The sequence below is a fragment of the Phyllopteryx taeniolatus genome, chromosome 8, assembly GCF_024500385.1.
Source record: "Phyllopteryx taeniolatus isolate TA_2022b chromosome 8, UOR_Ptae_1.2, whole genome shotgun sequence".
In the NCBI taxonomy this organism is placed as follows: Eukaryota; Metazoa; Chordata; class Actinopteri; order Syngnathiformes; family Syngnathidae; genus Phyllopteryx; species Phyllopteryx taeniolatus.
In genome coordinates, this window is record NC_084509.1 from 20551143 (window position 1) to 20576999 (window position 25857).

The 25857-nt window shown below is 40.8% G+C and overlaps 1 protein-coding gene across 4 annotated transcripts in view; it reads left to right on the forward strand.

Moving 5' to 3' along the window:
- The first annotated feature begins 23952 nt into the window (after positions 1 to 23952).
- The window catches only part of LOC133482415 (endothelin-converting enzyme-like 1), a 56301-nt gene continuing 54396 nt past the window's right edge, over positions 23953 to 25857 (forward strand). For 2 of the 4 annotated variants that reach the window (XM_061782512.1, XM_061782515.1), the window contains exon 1: positions 23995 to 24140. The gene's annotated coding sequence lies outside the window, so the exon portion shown is untranslated. Of the gene's footprint in view, positions 24141 to 25857 lie in introns of all 4 variants that reach the window. The other 2 variants (XM_061782513.1, XM_061782514.1) reach the window with 2 other exon arrangements.

The following is a 25857-nucleotide window of genomic DNA, read 5'->3' on the forward strand; positions in this document are numbered from 1 at the left end:
CCAACATTGGAGTAAACAGAGCAGCGAAAAGGGATACACACACCTTGCTGATTTTTATATACACGTTTCGTGTGCTACATGTGTTCTCTTTAAAAGGAGGAACTTGTCTGCCATTTACCTCCTTGTTTTTATGCCGTAATACTTTGATGAGCAGTGATATAGTTAAGTCTTTGTCAGACAAATTAAAACCCAATTATATTTTCATTTCATGCTCTCTAACTGGCCAGGAAAACTCCTCCCTTATGGTTGCGTTCGATATTACATTCTCACTTTCTGTGTCACTGCATGTTTTGTGAAGAAATATGCAGTTGCAAGTACATTAAGGTGTTATATTAAGGCCATATAGTGTTACAGAACTGTGAGGAAAACAGTGTATGTTTCTTCTGGAATGCGGTCTTTCAAGTCATTACTCAGAAATACACATCAAACAGTGACACATAAACAAATACATGCACTCCATCGCTGTGTTATATGTTCTTCCTGTGCAAAGCAAAAGAAAAAAATATATATTTTTGCTCATTGTTAAATTAGCCGATAAGAGAACAAAAAAATACAATTAGCTAAACCTGGTTCTCAGTGGTGGGAAGTAATGAAGTACAAATACTTTGTTATTGCTATTTCCAGTATCTGTACATCACTTTGTTTTTCTGATGACGTTTTACTTTCACATTTGAACACAGATGGCTATACTTTCTATTCCATACTTTGTCAAAAGAGGGCGGGACGGTGGCCGACTGGTTAGAGCGTCAACCTCACAGTTCTGAGGTGCGGGGTTCAATCCCCGTCCCCGCCTGTGTGGAGTTTGCATGTTCTCCCCGTGCCTGCGTGGGTTTTCTCCGGGCACTCCGGTTTCCTCCCACATCCCAAAAACATGCATTAATTGGAGACTCTAAATTGCCTGTAGGCATGACTGTGAGTGCGAATGGTTGTTTGTTTGTGTGTGCCCTGCGATTGGCTGGCAACCAGTTCAGGTTGTACCCCGCCTCCTGCCCGATGACAGCTGGGATAGGCTCCAGCATGCCCGCGACCCTAGTGAGGAGAAGCGGCTCAGAAAATGGATGGATGGATGGATGGATGGATACTTTGTCAAAAGAGGTTTGTTACAACAGCGACATGGAGGAACAAGAACCAGGATTTTATTTATCCTTTCTTTATCCAGGTAAACCAATTGAGAACAGATTATCATTCGACCTTGCATTAATGACAATAATGCTGCACATTCAGCAAAGAAAGACAATCCCCATTCATAGCCTTATTTATAAGAATTGTTTAATGCTATTGACAACAACAATGATTTGTGGGAAATGTGTTATGTCGTGTTCCAGCCTAAAAAACACACGTTTTTTTTAGGCTTTCAAAAATTATAATACAAAAATATTTTTTTATTTTTGGTCAATTGTTTCATAATGGGCGGCACGGTGTTCGACTGGTTAGAGCGTCTGCCTCACAGCTCTGAGGACTGGAGTTCAATCCTCGACCCCGCCTGTGTGGAGTTTGCATGTTCTCCCCGTGCCTGTCTGGGTTTTCTCCGGGCACTCCAGTTTCCTTCCACATCCCAAAAACATGCATGGTAGGTTAATTGAAGACTCTAAATTGCCCGTAGGTATGAATGTGTGCGCGAATGGTTCTTTGTTTATATGTGCCCTGCGATTGGCTGGTGTCCGGTTCAGGGTATACCCTGCCTCTCGAAGATACCTGGGATAGGCTCCAGCACGCCCACGACCCTAGTAAAGATAAGCGGTTTGGAAAATCGCTCACCGTGCTGCCTCAACAACAACAAACATTTTCAAAAAAATTTCAAAACTAGATGTACTTCTCTGTAGATACAGCAAGTAAAAGTAAGCTCACTTACTATCTATCTTTCTAATGCCTGGATCAGACTACATGACAAATTTAGTCTTTCATGACTGCATTATATCAGACTACTGCCATAAAATCTTGCCCTATCTCAGTCAGACAGTGGCAAAACTACACAAATTGCATTCCTATACCACTGTATCCCATCTTTTACAATCACTGGGCTTTATCTTGTCAGAAATCAAACACTGTTGGGGAGGCGTGACCAGAAAACTTACCACCTTTCACTGTAACCGGACACAACCGTTACCATGCTGAGAACAAGTTGTTGTCAAACTCGATCATGGTGGTAATGTTGTGGAAAAAAAGAACAAAAAGAGGGACCAGGTGATGTCATTTTCGTAGTAAAAGAGTGCGGGTACTAGACTGGCCTGCCTGCAGTCCAGACCTGTCTCCCATTGAAAATGTGTGGCGCATTATGAAGCGTAAAATACGACAACGGAGACCCCAGACTGTTGAACAGCTGAAGCTGTACATCAAGCAAAAATGGGAAATAATTCCACCTACAAAGCTTCAACAATTAGTGTCCTCAGTTCCCAAACGTTTATTGAATGTTGTTAATAGAAAAGGTGAATGGTAAACATGACCCTGTCCCAGCTTTTTTGGAATGTGTTGCAGCCATAAAATTCTAAGTTAATGATTATTTTCTAAAGACAATAAAGTTTAACAGTTTGAACATTAAATATCTTGTCTTTGCAGTGTATTCTATTTAATATAGCTCAAACATGATTTCCAAATCATTGTATTCTGTTTTTATTTATGTTTAACACTATGTCCCAACTTCATTGGAATTGGGGTTTTACTTCAACTGAATAAAGTGTTCATCAGACAGGAATGAATAGGCCTGCTAAACTTAACTGAAGACTATAAATCGTCCATACATTAGGTGTGAAAGTGTGTGTGAATTGTTGTTTTTGGTTGTCTATATCGCTGTATTCATGCTGCCAGACCCAAATAGGATTTTTGTCATAACCACCTGAGTTCCTGAATTACATGGCCTAAAGCAACAGTTTGACAAAGAGGCATCCAAATTCAGATAAGCGTTATAGACAGATGATGATGATCATTATGAATTTTGGGGACAAAGAAGTTGAGTGTGCAGAACCAACCAATGCCATCAGATCCAATTCTACCATAAAGAGTCCACCAACTGCTTCAGATGCTGGCAAGACAGTAGTGGGTGGCAGCAGTGGAGAAGAAACTGGCTAAGCTCAGCGACATCACGAGAAAGAAACAGATGATTCTGAACAGAGCCAAATGGCACATAATTAGGAAAGAGTGAAACAGGAAGCCTCGCGAGCTACTTCATTTGCAGTTGCTTGGCCAAAAGCGCAGTGGGAGTCTAACCTGCTCTAAGGGCGAGGTAAACCCCTTCAACTGCTTTTCTGATCCGCTACTTCCTTTTTATTCCATTATTTGAACAAGGTTTTTGAACTAATTAAATTGTCAAAGGGAATTATTATAAATAAAGGAATAACTTACTTCATTTAGTATTTTTTATCATCTTGTATTGATTTTTTTTTTTAGAAGTTATTCTCAATTTTCCATTGAAAAAACTGTTTTTATTCCATTCAAAAATACATCCCATCCTGATATAGGCCTCCGCACAAACAGAAGAAAACATTGTTTCCGAGGGCCCCTTTCACTCATCGTCCCTTATAACCGTCAACCTTTTTTCCTCTTGAGTACAAATAAAAAAGAATGCATTAAACTGATCCATTGGAATGCTAAATAAATGCTGTGATGGTTAAACCAGCATTATTGTCCTAAAACTATGTGTTTTCTTGATATTTCCATGTGAACATCATTTCTGAGCATTCATATACATTTCTCCATAGATAGCCATCCACCTCTATTGAACTGTGAATAAGACCAAAATGTGTAATTTATTTGGGTCCTAAATTTAATCCTAAATTTTCGGAAGAGTGAACTTTGCTTTTCTCTGCCAAACGTTTAATGTTTTATAAATATTGGAAGAAGGCTGGAATCAGATAAATGGCAAGATCCTGGATGAAAAAAAAAAAAAACATGGCAATGATGTCTAAGGATGACCATGCCACTTACGTGACTTCAATCAGTCAAATCCACTATATGCAAAACCAGGGATGGAATATAATGAAAAAGTCGCCCGTGAGTCATTGACAGACCGGCCCACTTCATGTGCATTATAGAGAACTGCCTGCTGGCAAAACAAGCTTCGTGTAACCTGATGGAAAAAAAAATGCATTTGATGTTGTCTTGGACCATAAATCATGGAGTAATCAATAACCTGGGAAAAAAAACTAAAAGTAAAAACAAGGACAAAAGGAACAGAGTAACTACTACCATCTATACATCCAGGGGAAACAATTCATAAGGTTCGAGTACACTTCGAAATTTAAGTTACAGCGATAAGCTGAAATCACAAAACAACACTGTCATGCAATTAGTGTTAAGAAACATAAAAAACAACAAACCGTATCTGAAAAGCCCTGGCAAACACGTGGCTGCATACTCAAGTTTGCTTCTCTTCTTTTTCTTTGTTTACTGCTCATCTTGAACTGACTGCCAGACAAGACTCACATTTGGACTTTGCCCCTTTTACTCGTCCTAGAATAGATGCATGGTATATGGAAACTGGATGATATTACTTAATATATAGAGTACTCGCAGCTATTTTGCTTTTAAAAGGAGGCTCAGTTGAAGTGGTTGATGTTGACAATGTGTCATAGTCCTCTCTGGAGTATAGAACAATGATTCTCAACTGGTGGGTTGCAGAGTCATCTCAGTTAGGTCGCAGAAAAGAAACAAAAAAATTACCGGGGTTCCTTGCTTTAGGACACAGGACTCTGGACTGAGTGGGACTCGCACTCACATTCACACCTACGGGCAATTTAGAGTCTTCAATCAACCTACCATACATGTTTTTGGGATGTAGGAGAAAACATGTTAAACCTATATTTAACATGTTAAACCTATATTTAATTGAATAGACTACAAAGACGGGGGATGACTGGTTAGAGCGTCTGCCTCACAGTTCTGAGGTGTGGGGTTCAATCCCTGGCCCCGCCTGTGTGGAGTTTGCATGTTCTCCCTGTGGCTGCGTGGGTTTTCTCCGGGCACTCCGGTTTCCTCCCACATCCCCAAAACATGCTAGGTAGGTTAATTGACAACTCTAAATTGCCCGTAGGTGTGAATGTGAGTGCGAATGGTTGTTTGTTTGTATGTGCCCTGCGATTGGCTGGCAACCAGTTCAGGGTGTACCAGGCCTCCTGCCCGATGATAGCTGGGATAGGCTCCAGCATGCCCGCGACCCTAGTGAGGAGAAGCGGCTCAGAAAATGGATGGATGGATAGACTACAAAGACAAGATATTTAATGTTCAAACTGATCAACTTTATTGTTTTTAGCAAATAATCATTGACTTGGAATTTTATGGCTGCAACACGTTCCAAAAAAGCTGGGACAGGGTCATGTTTACCACTGTGTTACATCCATCTATTTTCTGAGCTGCTTATCCTCACAAAGGTTGCCGGAGTGCTAGAGCCTATCCCAGCTATCATCAGGCAGGAGGCGGGGTACACCCTGAACTGGTTGCCAGCCAATCGCAGCTGTGTAACATCACCTTTTCTTTTAACAACATTCAATAAACGTTTGGGAACTGAGGACACTAATTGTTGAAGCTTTGTAGGTGGAATTCTTTCCCATTCTTGCTTGATGTATAGCTTCAGCTGTTCAACAGTCTGGGGTCACCGTTGTCGTATTTTACGCTCAATAATGCGCCACACATTTTCAATGGGAGACAGGTCTGGACTGCAGGCAGGCCAGTCTAGTACCCGCACTCTTTTACTACGAAGCCACGCTGTTGTAACACATGCAGAATGTGCTTTGGCATTGTCTTGCTGAAATAAGCAGGGGCGTCTATGAAAAAGATATTGCTTGGATGGCAGCATATGTTTCTCCAAAACCTGTATGCATCTTTCAACATTAATGGTACCTTCACAGATGTGTAAGTTACCCATGCCATTGGCACTAACACAACCCTATAGTATCACAGATGTTGGCTTTTGAACTTTGTGTCCGTAACAGTCCGAGTGGTTCTTTTCCTCTTTGGCCCGGCGGACACGACGGCCACAATTTACAAAAACAATTTGAAATGTGGACTCGTCGGACCACAGAACACTTTTCCACTTTGCATCAGTCCATCTTAGATGAGCTCGGGCCCAGAGAAGCCGGTGGAGGTTTTGCTCTGCATAGTAGAGTTTTAAGTTGCACTTACGGATGCAGCGCCAAACTGTATTTACTGACATTGGTGTGTTCCTGAGCCCATGTGGTGAAATCCTTTACACATTGATGTCGGTTTTTGATGCAGTGCCGCCTGAGGGATCCAAGGTCACATGCATTCAATGTTGGTGCCGCTTACATGAAGTGATTTTTCCAGATTCTCTGAACCTTTTGATATTATGATGGACCGCAGATGATGAAATCCCTAATTTCCTTGCAATTTTACGTTAAGGAATATTGTCCTTAAACTGTTCGACTATTTTTAAGAAGAAGAAGACGAAGAAGAAGAAGAAGAAGAAGAAGAAGGGAACATGCATGCATGCATGCACATGAAATTTGTTCTCTGCATTTAACCCATCACAGTGAACAGGTACACATGTTAGTGGAACACACTGGAGCAGCAGGCACCTGAAGCACCCGGGGAGCATTTCGGGGTATCAGTGTTTTGCTCAAGGACACCACAGCCGTGAGTCCGGGTGATGTTGGCGGATGGTCCAGTCGGGGTCTTGAACCTAGGTCCCGGTGGCAGTCAATGATCTTAACCATTGGGCCACGGCTGCCCCCTCATGTGCTTGTTCACAAAGAGGTGAACCTCGCCCCATCTTTCCTTGTGAATGACTGAGCAATTCAGGGAAACTCCTTTTATACCCAATCACGGCACCCACCTGTTCCCAATTAGCCTGTTCACCTGTGGGATGTTCCAAACAGGTATCTGATGAGCATTCCTCAACTTTCTCAGTCTTTTTTGCCACCTGTCCCAGCTTTTTTGGAAAGTGTTGCAGCCATAAAATTCTAAGTTAATGATTATTTGCTAAAAACATTAAAGTTTGTCAGTTTGAACAATAAAAATATTGTCTTTGTAGTGTATTCAATTAAATATAGGTTGAACATGATTTGCAAATCATTGTATTCTGTTTTTATTTATATTTAACACAACGTCTCAACTTCATTGGAATTGGGGTTGCACATTATGCTGAATTTTCGAAAAAATTAATGGGAGAAAAGACAATAATTTGGGTTTTTGTTCTCTGGCCCCTCATGTGGTGGTCTTAAATGTAATCAAAATAAAATATTCATGCATTTGCCTTTGGCCACCTTCTTTTTATTAAAAAACACATACACCCACCTCAACTCCTCTCCTCCCTTCCCTGAATTCCTAATGATTTGTAATGATTTACTGTTGGCTCCACCTTCCCACACACGACAGTCACCACTGGAACCACTCTCACATATTAAAATTTACATCCCCCACCGTGGCTTTAAGTAGCCTGGTTAGCAAGCCTAAACCAGCCTTAAAGCTCTCGTAGTATTGGTGGCTTTCCACCTCACTCACTATATGAATACCGTGACTCTGCGATAGTCCATCATACACTCCACTCTCGCCTGGTCCCTGCTGACTCCATCCCATCTAACGATACAGATATATTTGTGTCCTTTGCAGCAAATGTGCATTAAGATGTAGGTCGCTGTGAGGCTAAGTGCTTGTGTGGTGTGTGTGTGTGTGTGTGTGTTTGTGTGCAAATGGTAATAATGACAAAGTTGTAAGCGATGGTGGCCTCTGACCAAAGGATCCATATAAATGACATCATCCTCGGATATAAAAAGAGGGGAGGGGTTTTAGCAAAATGTGATCTCAGAATTTCAATGTAGGGGGACAGCACTAAGCACTCCTGCTGCTGAATCTCTATCTCTCCCTCGTCCTCCCTTGTCCACCTTTCAGTGTCCATAACTCTTCTAATTCCAAGGCTTTTATCACTGGGTCTTAACACCTGCCTTTTTCCTACCCTTCTCTCAAATGCTCTTGGAAATCAGCTGGTAATGTGGTGTGCATTGTTTCCATTTACAAGTTCTTTTTTAAATAGTCTGCTTTCTTGGTTTTAATTTGTACAACCAATTGCCAACAAACTTTCGATTCCAGAATAGAGATTTGCTCAACGTGTCTGAGTTGTTAGCCCCTCCATCCCCACGCCACCTAAAAAAGTAACGATTTTATTCCTCTTGGGAATCCAGTGACAAAAACAACAACTAAACAAAAAAAATGGATGTCCAGTAAGTCAATCATCGATTATTCTTGTCTAAGAAAAGGATGCATAAATATGTAATTACAATTTCCTCTGACAACAAAGGAAATGCATCCAATGTGGTACTGGGGTCGAGAACTGTAATTTAAATTCTTAATTATTGAAGCTTTGGAACACATTCTTAGTAGATATGCAAAGGACTGAAAACAAGGCTGAATTACATTCACCCTGAAATAAGTATAAATGAATTTGCTACCTTTTTAAATACTTGCAAAATTACTTTCATCTGTTTGATTACACTTTTAGACAAAGAAGAAAGAGCGCAAATCAACATGCTGCTTCTGACTATTCTTGCTAATAAATACTGTCTAGTAGATTTGCAACACAATAAATTGGCCCTCTTCCTCGTTTTTTTCTGGAGAGGCTTTTGTCCTTTGTGACTCTACAAGCTTTTCTTCTGTAAAACCAAAGCCATTTTCTTTTTTTGCATTTTTAAAGTATGAACAGCAAAACACAAACATCTTATATACATTAATTATAACTCTTTCATATGAATATCAAAAAACTAATTAGGCCCCAACATGTAACTTCTATGAGAGCCAACACCACAGAAAAAAAAAATGGTTCTAGTCTATTTTGTGTTGTAAAGGCGTTGAGCAAATGGTAGCATCCATTCTGAAAGAGTGGAGGGTGCCAGTCACTCAGAAAATTCATTATGATAATTATAGTAGGAATTTAAATTATTGGGCTACTGATTTACTGACGCCAAAACAGTTTACCAGTGCACTTTAGAGTTGGGCTGTGTGTTATTGTTCACTGTTTATTTCCTTTGTTGTGAAGTATGTTTGTTCTCGCTTCTCCATCCTCTTCCCCACCCATTCATCTCACCAACATCATTCTGTGTAGCTGCTCAGCTCCTTCCATCCATCTTTTTCCTTCCAACCATATCTCTTCGCCTCTATGCATCCTTCCCTCCACAGCTCTTTGAACGAGAGCTCTTTGAGGGTCCACTGATGTAAATACTGTAATGGGGTTTCAGACACTTGAGACTAAAGAAGTAAAAAAAAGATGGAGAAGAGGGACTGTGGAAGAAGTAAATGAAGGCACATTATAATTAGTTTTATAGAAAAACCCCTTGGTCTGTGAACATAACAGAAAGTAAAATTCCACTGAGACGTTCTTTTGCAGCATTTTGTTGCACTTAAAGTTGCTCCTTTGTTATTTTGAAAGTTTAATTGCATTTTTGGCAATGTGTGCAAGTGTGCATGCAAGAATGCACCAGCAACGTGTAGCTGTTTATGTCTGTGTACTTGGCCACACATAAACAATATTCAAAAGTCTCCAAAGGAGACTTTTAGACAGCAACAGTTAATTAAGCAATTATTGAACATTGCAGCTGGGGCTCATGGGAGACATACCAGCATGTTGTAGGAAGATTTTTCTTTTTGCACTGGTAGTCAATTTTTCATCAGTTTAACATCTTCCAACGAAAAGAAAATATGTTGATACAGGTCACGTGTTTTGACCAGCCCATAACTGACTTTGTTCAGTTAACATAATTTAATTCTCACACACTTTGCTAGTCACAATCACTCATTGAGTGGCAACTAGTCCATGGTGTTTTCCACCGATCACAAGTCAAGTGGGTTAGGTTCTCATCCCTGCGACCATTAAGAGGATAAGTTGTATAGAAAACAGATGGATGGATTTCGTTGTGGAATACATCACTGATGGTATTGATTTTACCAACTTCATTTTATGTAGTTTTATCTCATTTTATTTTATTTTATTTTATTGTTTGTGTCCGTATTTTGTATTTTTTGTTGTGCTTTTATTGCATTGTACAGCAATTGTTTAAATTGTGCTATATAAATAATGTGGATTGAATTGAATTGGATATTGTAGTTGTTGATGTAGTTGATATCCACATAAGTAATTGTAAGACCCTTTGGTTGACCAAATGTTGGATACCAACAAACCTGTTAAAATAAAAATACAATTAAAACAGCGTACAGTGCAAGAAATATAATTGAAAAGTGGAAATGCTCTTAAAAGCATGAGAAAAAAGAAGAGTTTTTAACCAGGACTTAAAAACATGCACACTTGTGGCTGATGTCACTTCTGTTGGCAACTTATTCCATTTGTGTGCAGCATAATAGCCAAATGCTGCTTCACCATGTTTGCTTTGGACTGTGCTCCACTATTTGACCTGAGTCTGTCGATCTCAGAGCCCTACTGGGTTTATATACCATTAGCATTTCATTCATGTATTCAGGACCTAAACCGTTTAGTGATTTATAGACCAATAGCAGGACTTTAAAATCTATTCTATTCAGAAATGCAATATTAATCAGAATACCGTGCACCTGTAAGTCATGCCCGTGCATGGTTGGCTGTGTGAGATTGAATTTGTAACCCTTATAGAGCCCTGGTTTCTTCAACAGAATTCTATTGGGTGAGAAAATGCCTGAGAAATGGAGGAAATGTGTACTGGTGCCCATTTTTAAGAACAAGGGTGATATGCAGAGCTGTGGGAACTATAGAGGAATAATGTTGATGATGAGTTGATGAGGCCACACAATGAAGTTATGGGAAAGAGTAGTGGAGGCTAAACTCGGGACAGAAGTGAGTATTTCCAAGCAACAGTATGGTTTCATGCCTAGAAAGAGTACCACAGATGCATTATTTGCCTTGAGGGTGTTGATGGAGAAGTACAGAGGAGTTCAAAAGGAGCTGCATTGTGTCTAGCCTATGACAGACCATGATCTCTCCGTGGACGATGATGTTCGGAGATTACATTCTGATCTGCAGTGAACGCAGGGAGCAGTTGGAGGAACAGTTAGAAAGGTGGAGGCATGCACTGGAAAGGAGAGGAATGAAGATTAGCCGAAGTAAGACAGAATATATGTGCATGAATGAGAGGGGTGGAGGGGGAAGAGTGAGGCTTCAGGGAGAAGAGATAGCAAGGGTGGAGGACTTTAAATACTTGGGGTCAACCGTCCAGAGCAATGGTGAGTGTTGTCAGGAAGTGAAGAAACGGGTCCAAGCAGGTTGGAACGGGTGGAGGAAGGTGTCAGGTGCCAGAAGACAGAAGGTGACAGAAGAGTCTCTGCTAGGATGAAGGGCAAAGTTTATAAAACAGTGGTGAGGCCAGCCATGATGTACGGATTAGAGACAGTGGCACTGAAGAGACTGAAGAGGTTGGATAAAATTAGAAATGAGCTCATCACAAGGTTCGATGTTTTGGAGACAAAAGACAGAGAGAGCAGACTTCGATGGTTTGAACACATTCAGAGGAGAGAGAGTTAGTATATTGGTAGAAGGGTGATGAGAATGGAGCTACCAGGCAAGAGAGCTAGAGGAAGACCAAATAGAAGGTTGATAGATGTCGTGAGGGAAGACATGAGGGCAGTTGGTGTTTGAGAGGAGGATGCAGGAAATAGGCTTTCATGGAAAAGGATTACACGCTGTGGCGACTCCTAACGGGACAAGCCAAAAGGAAAAGAAAAAGATGAAGATATAGCGTTGATTTCTACCCCATCAAACATCTTTGGGATGAGTGAGAATTAGAAAAGCTGCAGTGCATCCTTTGTGATAAATATGGAGACAGTAAGGACCTGTCGTCTGTACTTTTCACCAGCTGCAGCAACTGAGAATTGTGCTTAGATTGTGCACATATTGGGAGGAACTTAGAATAACAAATGTCTATAGTAGACCCAAGCATGACACTATGAAATTGAGCCAGCATTCTCGATACCAGGATCCTAAAACTCAAGCTCCTGAAGGAAATTACAATTTAAACCATTTTTTTCAACTGTCATATAGTACGTATTTGAATAAATGAGACAATACAGTGTATTATTACAAATGTTCTGATATTTTGACACATTGTAAATGCTATTGCTTAAGCAAGCATGCAGACAAACAAGGATGTGCACTAAGATGGAGACAGCTAGTAAATGGAAAATCAGCCAGCTTTTTATTGCACATTTTTTGATGCAAAAAATAAATAAATAAATGCAGATAAGGAAAAATACAATTGCAGATGTTCAGACTGGAAACATGTACAATCCCAGTGTTAATCAATATAATTCAGGAGAAATATTCTGATTGTTTCAATTAATATTAGTACACTGGAACACATGACGCAAATACATTCCCCCAAATTTTAATAACCTAATAATCCACCAACAAAATAGTTACTACGAATACATATTTCCCAAAAATGCAAAGTTGACTTCTTAAAAGTACAGAACAAAAACGCACATGGATCATTAACGTTGCCCTGAAGTGAGGTAATGGTGGGAGAATATGAATGGATCTTCCCATTTGTCAGTCTGAGTGGGAGAGGGTGGATGCATGGGGTGGGGTCAGGCTCACGTGGTGAGAAAAACAAAAGAAAAAAATGATGTTGTCCACCTTCCTTAGACAAGCCATATCCATCCATCATGAATCCGCCTACGCCCGCACGCAATCTGCAGGCAAGTTCATCCTGTTCTTTTTCACCCACCCATATAGAAGCTGGTCTAAATCAGTGATCATGCTGACACACGCTCAGCAGCTACAGCATTCAGTACACCTGCACAATGTAATGAGATTAATACCAGCATGTATCAAAAAGTACAAATATTTGTTGTTGCTGGGTTGTTGTTTTTTGACAATGTTAAAGAGGTATACACTTATCATACTAAGATGCGTTGCTCTTGATATTGGTGTATTTTGGTTACCTTGTTTAGAGTAAACATCCAACCAAATATCAGTTTTCTACCATTTCTCTTGTTCAGGGTCATGGGTGAGCTGGACCGTATCCCAGATTACTTTGGGCCAAAGGTGGGGTACAACCCTGGACTAGTGGACAGTCAATCACAGGGCAGCCAGAGTACCTGGGAAAACCCACACTAAATTATTTTGACTATGAGGCAGCCACAGTGACCACTTGTACCACTGTGGTGCACAAACGCAATTAAAACCGCTAAATATAAACTGATAGCAAAGTGGCTCTTGATAAAGTTAAAAGTGTCTCTTTCGTTCCCATGGTGACTCCAGATAATTGACTAGTGCAGACGAATGGTTAGACCCTCAAAGTTGTGAGGATCAGGGCTTGAATCTTGGCTTTAGCCTTCCTGTGCATGTTTTCCCTGTGCTCGCGTGGGGTTTCTCCAGGTACTCTGTCTTCCTCCCACATTAAAAAAATAATAATAATAAAACATTTAAAAAAGCATTATACAACCCCAATTCCAATGAAGTTGGGATTTTGTGTTAAACATAAATAAAAACAGAATACGATTTGCAAATCATGTTCAAACTAAATTTAATTGAATACACTACAAAGACGGCGACACGGTGGACGACTGGTTAGGGCGTCAGCCGCGCACAGTTCTGAGGACCGGGGTTCAATCCCCGGCCCCACCTGTGTGGAGTTTGCATGTTCTCCCCGTGCCTGCGTGGATTTTCTCCGGGCACTCCAGTTTCCTCCCACATCCCAAAAACATGCATGAATTGGAAACTCTAAATTGCCCGTAGGTGTGAATGTGAGTGCGAATGGTTGTTTGCTTGTATGTGCCCTGCGATTGGCTGGCAACCAGTTCAGGGTGTACCCCGCCTCCTGCCCGATAATAGCGGGGATAGGCTCGACTATTTTGTCACGCACTTGTTCACAAAGAGGTGAACCTCCCCCCATCTTTGCTTGTGAATGATTGAGCAATTCAGGGAAGCTCCTTTTATACCCAATCACGGCACCCACCTGTTCCCCATTAGCCTGTTCACCAGTGGGATTTTCCAAACAGGTATCTGATGAGCATTCCTCAACTTTCTCAGTCTTTTTGGCCACCTGTCCCAGCTTTTTTGGAACGTGTTGCAGCCATAAAATTTTAAGTTAATGATTATTATAAACAATAAACTTTATCAGTTTGAACATTAAATATCTTGTCTTTGTAGTGTATTCAATTAAATATAGGTTGTAAATGATTTTCAAATCATTGTATTCTGTTTTTATTTAGGTTTAACACAATGTCCCAACTTCATGGAATTGGGGATGTACATATATTGACTCAATGACGCGGCACAGTGGCCGACTGGTTAGCACATCTGCCTTACAGTTCTGATGACCCAGGTTCAAATCTGGCCTCGCCTGTGTGGAGATTGCATGTTCTCCCCGTGCCTGCCTGGGTTTTCTGCGGGGACTCCGGTTTCCTCACACATCCAAAAACATGCATGGGAGGTTAGTTGAGGATTCTAAATTACCCATAGGTGTGAATGTGAGTGCGAATGGTTGTTTGTTTCTATGTGCCCTGGCGGCCAGTTTTGGGTGTACCCCGCCTCTCGCCTGGAGATAGCTGGGATGTTGGCACCATTAAACAACTGTGCAGGCAATTTGAAAGTCTCATTTTACCCATCCTAAAAATAAGTTAACTGTTTAACTGCCAAACATAAAAAAAATAAAAAAAATTGTGTTCTCAACCCAACTATGATGACGACAAGTACAGACGCAGTGAGCATCCAGTTTGGATTTCTGCTTGTCCTCTCATTTAAAGAGCTAAGGAATTTATTTTTGTAAAAAAAAATTTTTTTAAAAGAAATGGTGGTAGTACAAAAGTATTGGATGCTAAGCATAAAAGTAAAATTTAAAACCAATATAAAAAAAAATTAGATGCTCACTGAGCTGATCAAGACTAGATTTGCTGAGGACTCTCATGCCTTTCATGACTGCCGTTCAAATGAATAATTTTTGTGCTACGATTATCTTCAAACTCCTAATTGTATGACGACAGGGCAATTTGACTTGGTCCTACTCTACTGGCTTGGCTTCTTCTTAACTCATTTCACAACTGGAGGCGGAGCTCTGGAGCGAAGCAAACGCATTGTTCCTTACAGCTGAAAGGACCTTGATCCATTCTTGATTAACCCTGATTACAAGATGACATGTTTAGAGCCCAATAAAATTAGTCTGTGTAGTTGGAGAGGATTACCCAGATGTGTTTGTTTCCCCACCAGTACTCTTGTTTGTATAACGTGTGTGTATATAGCGGCCAGAGATGGTGAGAGGGCTTTTTTCCCATCCCCTTGGCAGCAGGTGTGTAAATAACACTCTAATGCAAATCTGTTTGAATGAAAGTGCTGAGGGCCCCAAGCACCACTCCTCGTCACACTCCCTCGCCTTTGTTAAGTTGGACTCTAGCATTGATCCCAGCTCATCTGCTCATGATCACTGTCCCTGGTTCGGCGGGTTCTTTCCCTCCCCTCTGGTCTCCTAGGGCATTCGTTATAATTCTGAGCCTGTAGGCCGCAATTGTTTTGGGATATAATTGTGCCAAGTGTTCTGCTTATGTGCAGGCTGACAGCTGAACCCAAATGAAATGCTTCACTGAGCCAGATTATAGGCCAGAGTGACTCGTTGCTCCCACTGTTACCTGTTAGTAAGATGACTTTTGGGGAAAATGCGACATACTTCCCCGTAGCTAAAGGGAAATTGTCTTAGGACGCAATGAAACAACCCCAGCAAAGACATTTTTTGTCTAGGTGCAGGTAGTAAATGGAAAGGTGGGCAAAACATGTGTGTGTGTGTGTGTGTGTGATCATTTGGCTCCACCTTGATCATTTACATGTATAATCGCAACTTTGAGAAGTGTAAACCTTTCCATTCCCTTCCATCGCTCCATTTTCTATACTGCTTACCTGGTTTTAAGTGACACATGGACTCGAGTCTATCTCAGCTGACCAAGGGCAAGAGGCAGGGTACAGCCTGGACTGATCATATGTCAGTCACCGGCCTGAATTGAGTCATCCTGTGTAAAAGTCCCAACTGGACTCAACCGTAAAGAGACCCACTTAAGTCATTTTCATGTTTTGTTTCTAAATATATGACTAAATATGTCTGAAGATATGATATGAAGACTGAGAACAATATAGTACTTTTTCAATCCACTACATTTCATTTGATAAGTACAGTTCATCCATCCATTTTCAACACCGCTTATCCTGGTCAGGGTCGCGGGGCACTGGAGCCTATCCCAGCTGACTTCGGGCGAAAGGCAGACTACACCCTGAACTGGTCGCCAGTCAGTCGCAGGGCACATATAGACACGGACAACCATTCACACTCACATTCACACCGTCACTGAGTGGGAACTGAACCCACGCTGCCTGCACCAAAGTCAGGCGAGTGCACCACTACAAGTACAGTTCAGTTGTATTTAATGTTAAAGTACAATACATTCACATTGAATCTTTTAGAACGGTTTCTTTTCATACATTTTGGTACAATCTTTACTAAACTTTCCTATGTAATATTGTTTAACTGAATCCTTATTCAAGGACAGTTTTTCATTTTCCTATATTTAAGCACAGTGTTTAATGTTCAAACTGTTATGGTGGCTTACAATCCATCCATCCATTCTCAATACCGCTTATCCTGTTCAGGGTCATGCAACTGGAGCCTATCCCAGCTGACTTCGGGCGAAAGGCAGACTACACCTTGAACTGGTCGCCAGTCAGTCGCAGGGTGTGGCTTACAATAATATGAAATAAATAGGCTTCATTTGTAATAACATTTTGGCCCACTACGCTACTGTATTTTACTGTTGTCATGATGGAGGTACTTGGTGAGCCAAGTATTTTCTGAGGTGTAAAAAGTTTGAGAACCACTGCTCTAGACTTCCTTCATACATAATTGTTCTCCATGTGACACTTAAAGTGCACCCGATTGATGCACTTAAAATTTGAAAAAGGAAAACAATAAGAAAAAAATCACCACGGGGGAGGTATCCCCCAATAAGATTTGTCCCCCACCTTTCACACTAAAGTTACGCCACTGCATTCCCCTGTGTATAAATAGTTAGCGGCCCTGTTCGGATTCTCCATTTTGCTTAAAACTTTACTTTCCGATCCTATCCGAACGAGTTGAACCAGAAATACTTGGAGGACAGGTCGTTCAAATTGTACATAATGCTTAGGAAAGGTGCCTCGATGTCCCCTTTAACCAACCTTTAGCACAGTTTACTCCTGAGCATCCTTTACACAGGAAAGGAAATTTATTACCCACAATCCTTTAGTACAGCAGCAATATTTAAAGCAACAGACCAGGACAAGGTTTACAGACGACAAGAAGACACTTGAGTGTCACGTTAGAGACTTTAAATATAATTAAATAAAACTTTAATTGTAATTTAAAAAATAGTACAGAACAGTATATATAAACAAAAATGCATCAAGGATACAGTCTTAGTAAACGATAGCAATTTGAACATAAACTTTGCCTCCATATCTGTAACTCAAATATTATATCCATACCCAAAAAAAATATATTGTAAAATACAGAAACACCTGCAAGGAATAAAATGTCCAGTGAGAGAGACAAAGGACAAAAGAAAAAGATAGAGACTTTTTTTCTCGAATACTTATTCAGAAAACAGAACATACAAACACAATGCCCAGGGGGTGACATACAATCAGTGGCAAACAGGCAGATGACCGTTTCACAAAAATGGCTTTCACAGTGTCTAATGGTACTAATGTTGCTTGACTTTATTTTAGTATACCTGTGCGTATATTTTTTTAATCGTTTGTAGAAATATTTTACGTGGGTAGAATCTGTGGATTATTTTAAAAGACACCTTTTACATTGTATTAAGTAAACACTGTTCAGTTAAACCTGCAAGCTCGAGACTTTACTACCATCGCACAATGACGTCAGTTATGAGTTGAGCCGAATTCATTTGGAACAGTGTTGCCCTTTCCTATGTTCGAAAGGGCCATGGCCCAAAGGTTCAGATCATCGACTGCCGTGTGTTCACTGATGGGTAAAATGCAGATAACAAATTTCGTGTGCATGCATGCAAGTTCATGACAATAAAGATGATTCTTCTTCTTCTTTTTTTCATGTCTCCTTGACCCAGTGGCGTATTCCCACAAAGACGGATTTCTATTTCCAAGCATCCATGCTTGTTTGTTTTTGCTTCCACGTTTGCTTTAGTTCCCACTTTTCGCTCCTAGCTTTTCCAGCTTTACTGTGATTTCTTTCTTTTTTTGTTTTTTTTTTGTTACTCCAGATATAGACTAGGTATGCTGATAGAACCTTTCCACCGTTAAATCTATGTGACTGACTGGCATGTGGTTACACCCCCTGATGCTACTGTGTCTCTGCCGTCGCCCCCACACGGTGAACCGTAAGGGGTCTGGCGCAACGGCGTTAGGCTTACAGTTGCCGGTTGCAGGGCGAGGAGGAGAAGGAGGGTGGAAAAAAATCATCCAGGGGAACCATGGTGCACACACTGCTTGGGCTGCATTTGGTCAGAGGTGGCTAGAGTAGCCAAATATTGCACTCAAGTAAGAGAAATGTTACTCTAAAGCAATATGACTCAAGTTAAAGTAAAAAAATTGTCCTTCAAATATTTACTTGAGTAAGAGTGCGAAAGTACTCAGTGAAAAAATCAACTCAGGTAAAGAGTAAGTGATGAGTAACTTCAAAATTAGAGCATGAACTTCAAATAAAATAAAAATTAATAACATATGGGAGTCCACACACACCTGCCACCATTTCAATTTCTAAGTGCAGAGAAACCAACAACACATGCATTGGTCCCGACAGAAACATCCATCCATTTTCTACCGCTTATCCGAGGTCGGGTCGTGGGGGCAGTAGCTTTAGTAGGGGGGCCCAGACTTCCCTCTCCCCAGCCACTTCATCCAGCTCTTCCGAGGGGATCTCGAGGCCTTCCCAGGCCAGCCGAAAGAAATAGTCTCTCCAGCGTGTCCTGGGTCGTCCCCGATGTCCTCCCGATGGGACGTGGCCAGAACACCTCACCGGGGAGGCGTCCGGGAGGCCCCAGCCACCTCATCTGGCTCCTCTGTGATGTACTATTTCTAGTACTGGATCTCATTCATTGGTCGAGCAGAGTGGTCATCACCCAAGAATTGTAGTAGTGGTACAGCAGTAGTAGTAGATTCCGCCCTCCTAGGTAAGCAGAGAGGTGCAAAAGCATACTGAGTTTGCATGTGAGTCTGAACATGCCGTAGTCTATAATGCAATTGTAAAGTCATAATTATTAGTAAATATTTGGATGAAAAACACTTCTAGGCCACGAAATAAAACTATCAAATAAAACCAATGAGTATCACATGACGAATGATGACGTATTCTTACGTCGCTGCGTAAACTAGACCGTTGTGCACCGTTTGTAACCCTGGAATGTCGAATGTTACATCGACATTACCATCTCCAACTACCCTCTAAAAGATTAACATTTTAAGAAGTAAAAATGATATATTTGCCTTTCCTCTCAACAGTGGTAATAAAATAGCCAGTTAGTCAATAAAGTGATTTGCAGTAGAACATTTTGGTTTGACTGGTTTACGACTTGTTGCTTATAAATGATTCTGTCTCTGCCTTGTGTGTGGTGGTTAGATGGCGATGATCCAGGTTGGGCTGTACCAAAAAAAATAAAATGTTTTTCAAATATTTCTTCAAAGGGCAGAAGAGTGGTGAGCACATCTGCTTCACAGTTCTGAGGTTCAGGGTTACAATCACAGCTTTGGCCTTCCTGTGTGCAATTTGCATGTTGTCCTCGTGCGTGGGTTTTCTCCAGTTACTCTGGCTTCCTCCCACATTCCCATTCATGTGAGGTTCACAAAACAGTATGTCGATAGGGCTGTGCATTGTTAGGAACCTCATGATTCAATTTGATTTTGATTTTTTAGGTTGCAATTCCATTTGATTTGATATTGATTTAATGTGCCAATATCGATTCAGTAAGAAGCGGTAATACACAAATAATTAAGAGTAAGTTTTCACCATTTTTAAATATTTATTTTCGATGACATGTAAACATATGTCGGATGTCACATGTAATTTTTTTTAAGCAGTAAAACAAATAATAAGCATTTGACTGTATTTGTGCATGTGGAGTACAGGAGTGCCGCCAGAATTTTTTGGGTGGGGTGATTGAAATCAATCGTCGATGGAGGTTGGCATGGCCATAACAAATTGTCAACGGGTGGCGTTGCGGCTGACTGGCTGTGCATTTGGAATGAAACGCATAAGTGACGCTAGGATCTATGTGACTGACTGACGAGTGGGGTGGCCAAAAGGCTGTAGCCACCCCTGTGCAGCACCTGAAAAAGTAAAACAACATGACAACTCTGTATGAACACTGACAATGTAAAGTGCATGTAAATGTAATGTTTATTTCCACTTAGAAATTGTAATAAAAACAAAACAAAAAAAGCACAATAATAACAGATTTGCGCATATGGGGTACAAAAGTGAACACATGATGACAGCTCTGTGTTGAAAGTGCATCTACACTTAAACAAACACATTTCTTTTTCTATGACGGTTCGGATTACTATTATTATTTGTAGGGTTTTTAAGTAATACCTAATTAGGTAGCATGTTTGTGGCATTGTGACAATGGCTAGTACTTTCTTCGTCAAACCCCGTTCATTTATTGTTTAACGTCTTGCGAGCAGCGACACCCAGGCTCCAGCCGTCCTGCCACTGCGGTCAAGCCAGCCTCCACTCGTAAAGTAGCAGTCAAGCCAGCCGCCCCTAATTTTGTTCATACTAGGCATTACGGTAATAGGTCGCCAACTCGCGGCGAAGCCACCTTCAAAATAAAAGCTTCCCAATAATACGGACGTCAGTGCTCTTCGGTTTAGGAATGCAACCAGCAAAGTTAATTTGAATCTTGAAATACATTACAGACATACATACATACATTAAAAAATGTACTTTATTTGATATCTTAGGAAAAATAAATGGTAATGGACTCCACTTATATAGCACTTTATCTACATCATCACAGTGCCCAAAGCGCTTTACAAAGACTCCTATTCACACACACATTCATAAACCAATGGGCGACTGCTGCCATGCAAGGCGCTGCCATGCCCACTGGGAGCAAATTAGGGTTCAGTGTCTTGCCCAAGGACACTTCGACATGCGGACAGTCGTAGCAGGGATTCGAACCTGGTCTACCTACTGAGCCAAAGCCACCCCAACATAATCCCATTGCTATCGCAAGACAAGACCAGATCTGTGTGACAGACCACCAAGGACTCCACGAAAAGAGGTTTGATGAAGATCTGATATTGTATTTCAAAATAAAAATCTCTGAAAACTGCATATGTTGCTTTCATTACCCCTGACTGAAAAAAATCTGTTAAATCTTTTTAATGAGATATCGCAACACCGGTCCAGTTCTGTGGGACACTACACCTCCCCAGGTCTGCAACAATCAAAATCTGATGTGGCATTTCAAAATAAAAGACTCTTGAAATTGGTATATTTCACTGTCATGATCACGGATTTCAAAAATTCATAAAAAAAAATATGTTAGTTATCACAACACCAGTCCAGTTCTGGGGGAGACTACACCACCCCAAGTCTCCAAAAAAAGAGGTCCCATCAAAATCTGATGAGGCATTTCAAAATACACGACTCTTGAAATTGGTATATTTCAATGTCATGATCATGGATTTCAAACATTATTTTAAAAAAATCTCTTAGTTATCACAACACCAGACCAGTTCTGGGGGAGACTACACCACCCCAAGTCTCCAAAAAAAGAGGTCCCATCAAAATCTGATGTGGCATTTCAAAATAAAAGTCCACTGAAATTGGTATATTTCACTGTCATGATCACGGATTTCAAAAATTCATTTAAAAAAAATCTGTTAGTTATCACAACACCAGACCAGTTCTGGGCGACACTACACCACCCCAGGTCTCCAACAAAAGAGGTCCCATCAAAATCTGATGTGGCATTTCAAAATAAAAGACCCCTGAAATTGGTATATTTCACTGTCATGATCACGGATTTCAAAAATTCATTTAAAAAAATCTGTTAGTTATCACAACACCAGTCCAGTTCTGGGGGAGACTACACCACCCCAAGTCTCCAAAAAAAGAGGTCCCATCAAAATCTGATGTGGCATTTCAAAATAAAAGTCCACTGAAATTGGTATATTTCACTGTCATGATCACGGATCACGGGACACTACACCACCCCAAGTCTCCACTAAAATTTGTGCTCCCTTTTTTTTTTTTTCCTCCTTTCCGCCCAACCCACCTGTTCCCCCGTGCGGACCGGGCCGGCCGAACATTCGGAAGCTCGACTAGCCTGCCTCAATTGTGTTCAACACACGTAAGTCCAACTTGAAGTCTACTAAAGGTACAGATGAGTACATATTTGGGTTTAAATTAACGAGAAAAGGAACCCCCAACTATACGCATTGTCACTTCACGCTCACTCCACCCTCACATCACAAGTCAGTCTCCTTTGCCAATGTTCGTCTGTCCTTTGCTTTGGTTTTCTTCCTGCATTGTTTCTCTTGTAGATCCCCGTGTTAGATCTCATTAAATTTTCTATAAAAATTCACTACCTGCATTAGTTATGTGTGTTTGGGTTCGAGGAAAAAACCTCTGGCTGTCTAGAACTCTTATCTAATTCATGTAGCAACCTTCAAATTACAAGATTGGTTTGTCGTCACTTTGTCCTGAAGTTTTATAGATCTAAAAAGTGACGTGGTGCCCCTTTACTAGATAAAATAGTTTATTTTAACGATTAAACTTAAAATTACGCTAAACTGGAAGTAACGCAGGTCTCGCTTCCAGCTTATTCTTTTGTCCGAAATTCATTACATTTTTATTTAACTCATACGCTACACGTAGTAGTCAGTCACTCTTTCTGCAGAGTTCAACGACTCCAAAACGGCTGTCTTAGCTCTGTGTACAGCATGTGACGGCGACTTCTGACGTTTTTTTTGTGTTGGTATTGCTGACGGTGGTTTAAGTGTCTTTCCTCCATTTCCTCTGTTCAGGATTCAATGAGGAATCCAACATGAGCCCAAACGTCAGACGGCTGCTTGCTTTAGTCATGGTTTCCTTGTTGTTGTTCGAGTGCAGCTTTCGTCCATACAACGCAAATCATAACCCGGCCTCCACTGGCCAGGAGATTCAGAGGATTTGCTGAATCGATATTGAATTGCTAGGGGGGAGTTTTGCAATGCATTGATGAATTCATATTTTTTCCTAACCCTAGTCTACGATATGTGCCCTGTGATTGGATGGCAACCAGTCTAGGGTGTAACCTGCCTCGCACCCAAAGTCATCTGGGATAGGCTCCAGCTCTCCCCCGACCCTGATGAGGATAAGCGGTACAGTATATGGGTGGATGGAAATATTTAACTACTGGTCCATGACCTCTCTTGCGTGATACGTGAAAGAATCCCTTCCTAAGTCGAGTTCGGTTGTATTTAACGTTTGAGTACAATACATCTTTAAAAACTGGTCATTTTTAACCATTTACTTAGGTACAGTTCTAATTTACTATAACTGTTAAGTGCAAAACATGTTAATTGAATCATTTTCAAGTAGTTTTTTTTCCCTATATTAAAGTGCAGTGTTAATGTTTAAACTCCATCATGTTACAGTGGCTTAAAATAATCAACTGTGTACTTGTGTGAATAAAACCTCTGTCTCAATTTTAATGAACACTTGAGCCTACTACGCTATTTGTATACAGTATCAATATTGGTCATGATGGTGGTACTTGAAGAACTAAAAACATTTTAAGGACCCATTAAGTTGGAGAACCACTGCATTAGACAATCCAATGAAAATAATACCCTAGTCATGCTGACTTAAAAACTGTACAATAAATGTGAAATACGCACAAAAAAGAAGGGACCAGTTATTAAAGCATCGACATATGGACACTTGAATAATCAATGTGTGCCAAGATGGTCTCTCTCTCTCTCTCTCTCTCTCTCTCCCTCTGTCCTTCTCTCTCCTTCCCCCTTTGTCCCTCCCTCTCCCCCCACCCTCATACGAGTTGGGAGCTAGAGCGGCTGTAATAAGCGGTGCACATCCCGGTGTGTGCGCCAAGGGAAGCGTATCTTCTACTTGGACTTCGACTGGAGGGGATCGCAATTATCTTCTCTCACACGGGTAAGGCACTTTTAGCCTTCCACCAGCTCTTTTGATTTAGACTACTCGCCACAGGTAAGTTTCTGCTACTCCCGAGCATAGACCTCACGTATAACATACCATACTCCTGACAGGTGCTTTTTTTTTCTTTCTTTTTTTTTAATTATTATTTTTATTTAATTTCACTTAATGACGTGCCTCAATTAGGAAGTGTAACTTTGAAGCCGAACAACCCCCAAGGTGCTGTTCGTCACTTTACCCACACATGGCCCTATGGTAAGCCCATTGAATGACAGTGATACTTTAATATACACTCATTAAAGTGTTTTTCAGTGGGCACTTAACAATTGAATAACGTTGTTTGTCAGTTTTTTTTCCATAATGCTTCGCATCTTTGTCGTCTAATCAAAGAGACCATCGCGTGGGTTGTTGCGCCCCCAGAAGTGGTTGCATTTTTACACACACCCGTACAGTACCCATTTGCGTCACACAAAGTTACTTCTTAAAGTATACGAAAGTTCAGGTTCAACTTACAGCTGAAATGAATATTTATTCTCCAACTCAAAGCCATCTTATAAGGTAAGAAATTTTGAAGCATTCGCACAGTTATTGTATATTAATCTATTCATCATCTAAATTAATATCAATCGTAAACTTCTTTAATTCAGTGTTCCCCATGTGTGTGCGCGTATGTAGGCTTATGCGGGGAGCATCAACTACATGTGTGAGGTATCTTGGCAGATTATAAATGTACAGTATGTGTGTGAGGCAATTGGTAAAATTTCATGATCACGTTTTTGCATTGTTTTGTTGTTGTTGTTGTCGCTGTTGTTTTTGTTTTTAAAAAAAAGCCTAAATGAATTTACTGTTACTAAAAGTCCAATGTCCAAGGCTGATGTCCAAACCTGCAGCTATAACACTCAACATTGCTCTCTAATGCAGCCTCTGGCAGCTGCTGATAAGAGTTGACTCCAAGTTTTGAAACTATTTTAATCTCGGGATAGTAATTTAATATATCGAGAACTTCTAAACTAAGAAAAGATAGAAGTACAGTTTATTTTTGGTCACCACTTTAAGTTCCGAACGCTGTGTTAAAGGTAAGTTATATTTTATCCATAATTGTGGTTTTAAAAGAGAGTAGCACCGGTGCATAATTCCTCTGCTGCAGGCAGCAGTTACTTTTACAGAAATTGTTCTGAAAATCAATATAACATACTCAATGCCAAAAAACAAGCAGACAAACTGTGTGACTCACCGGTTACGGCAGCGATGTTGAAGAGAGTAATGTTAAGGCAAAAGAAGGCTTTGTGTTCTTAAACGACACACACAATGCAATGCCTCATATTAAACAGACGTATTATACATACAGTTTCTTGCTCAAAATATCCCAAGAGTTAGAGTGCACTAAACATTTTTCAGATTTTTTTTTTTCAGTCTTCTTGAGAGCAGCCGGTTTTGGGAAGGGGGGGTGGGGGGGGGGGGGGGGGGGTCATCATCCCGTTTCATGCAAATGAGCCACTGCTGTACCCCCCCCTCCGCTGCAGTTATCGCACGGGAAGTCCGCTAGGGTTGGGGGTTAAAGGTCAGAGGACAAATATGTTAAGAATGTTCTTGATAACTCTAGAACCCCTTTATAAACCATTTCTGCCATTTTGAAGTGATTATATAGCAGATATACAGCAGCAAACAGAATGAGCCTTCTGCTTTTTCCATCTAGCGCCTTCCGGTCTTCGGCTCTATCTGGCGCTGTGATGTAACACTAGCCAAACAGCCTGTTCATTTGGCATCATGT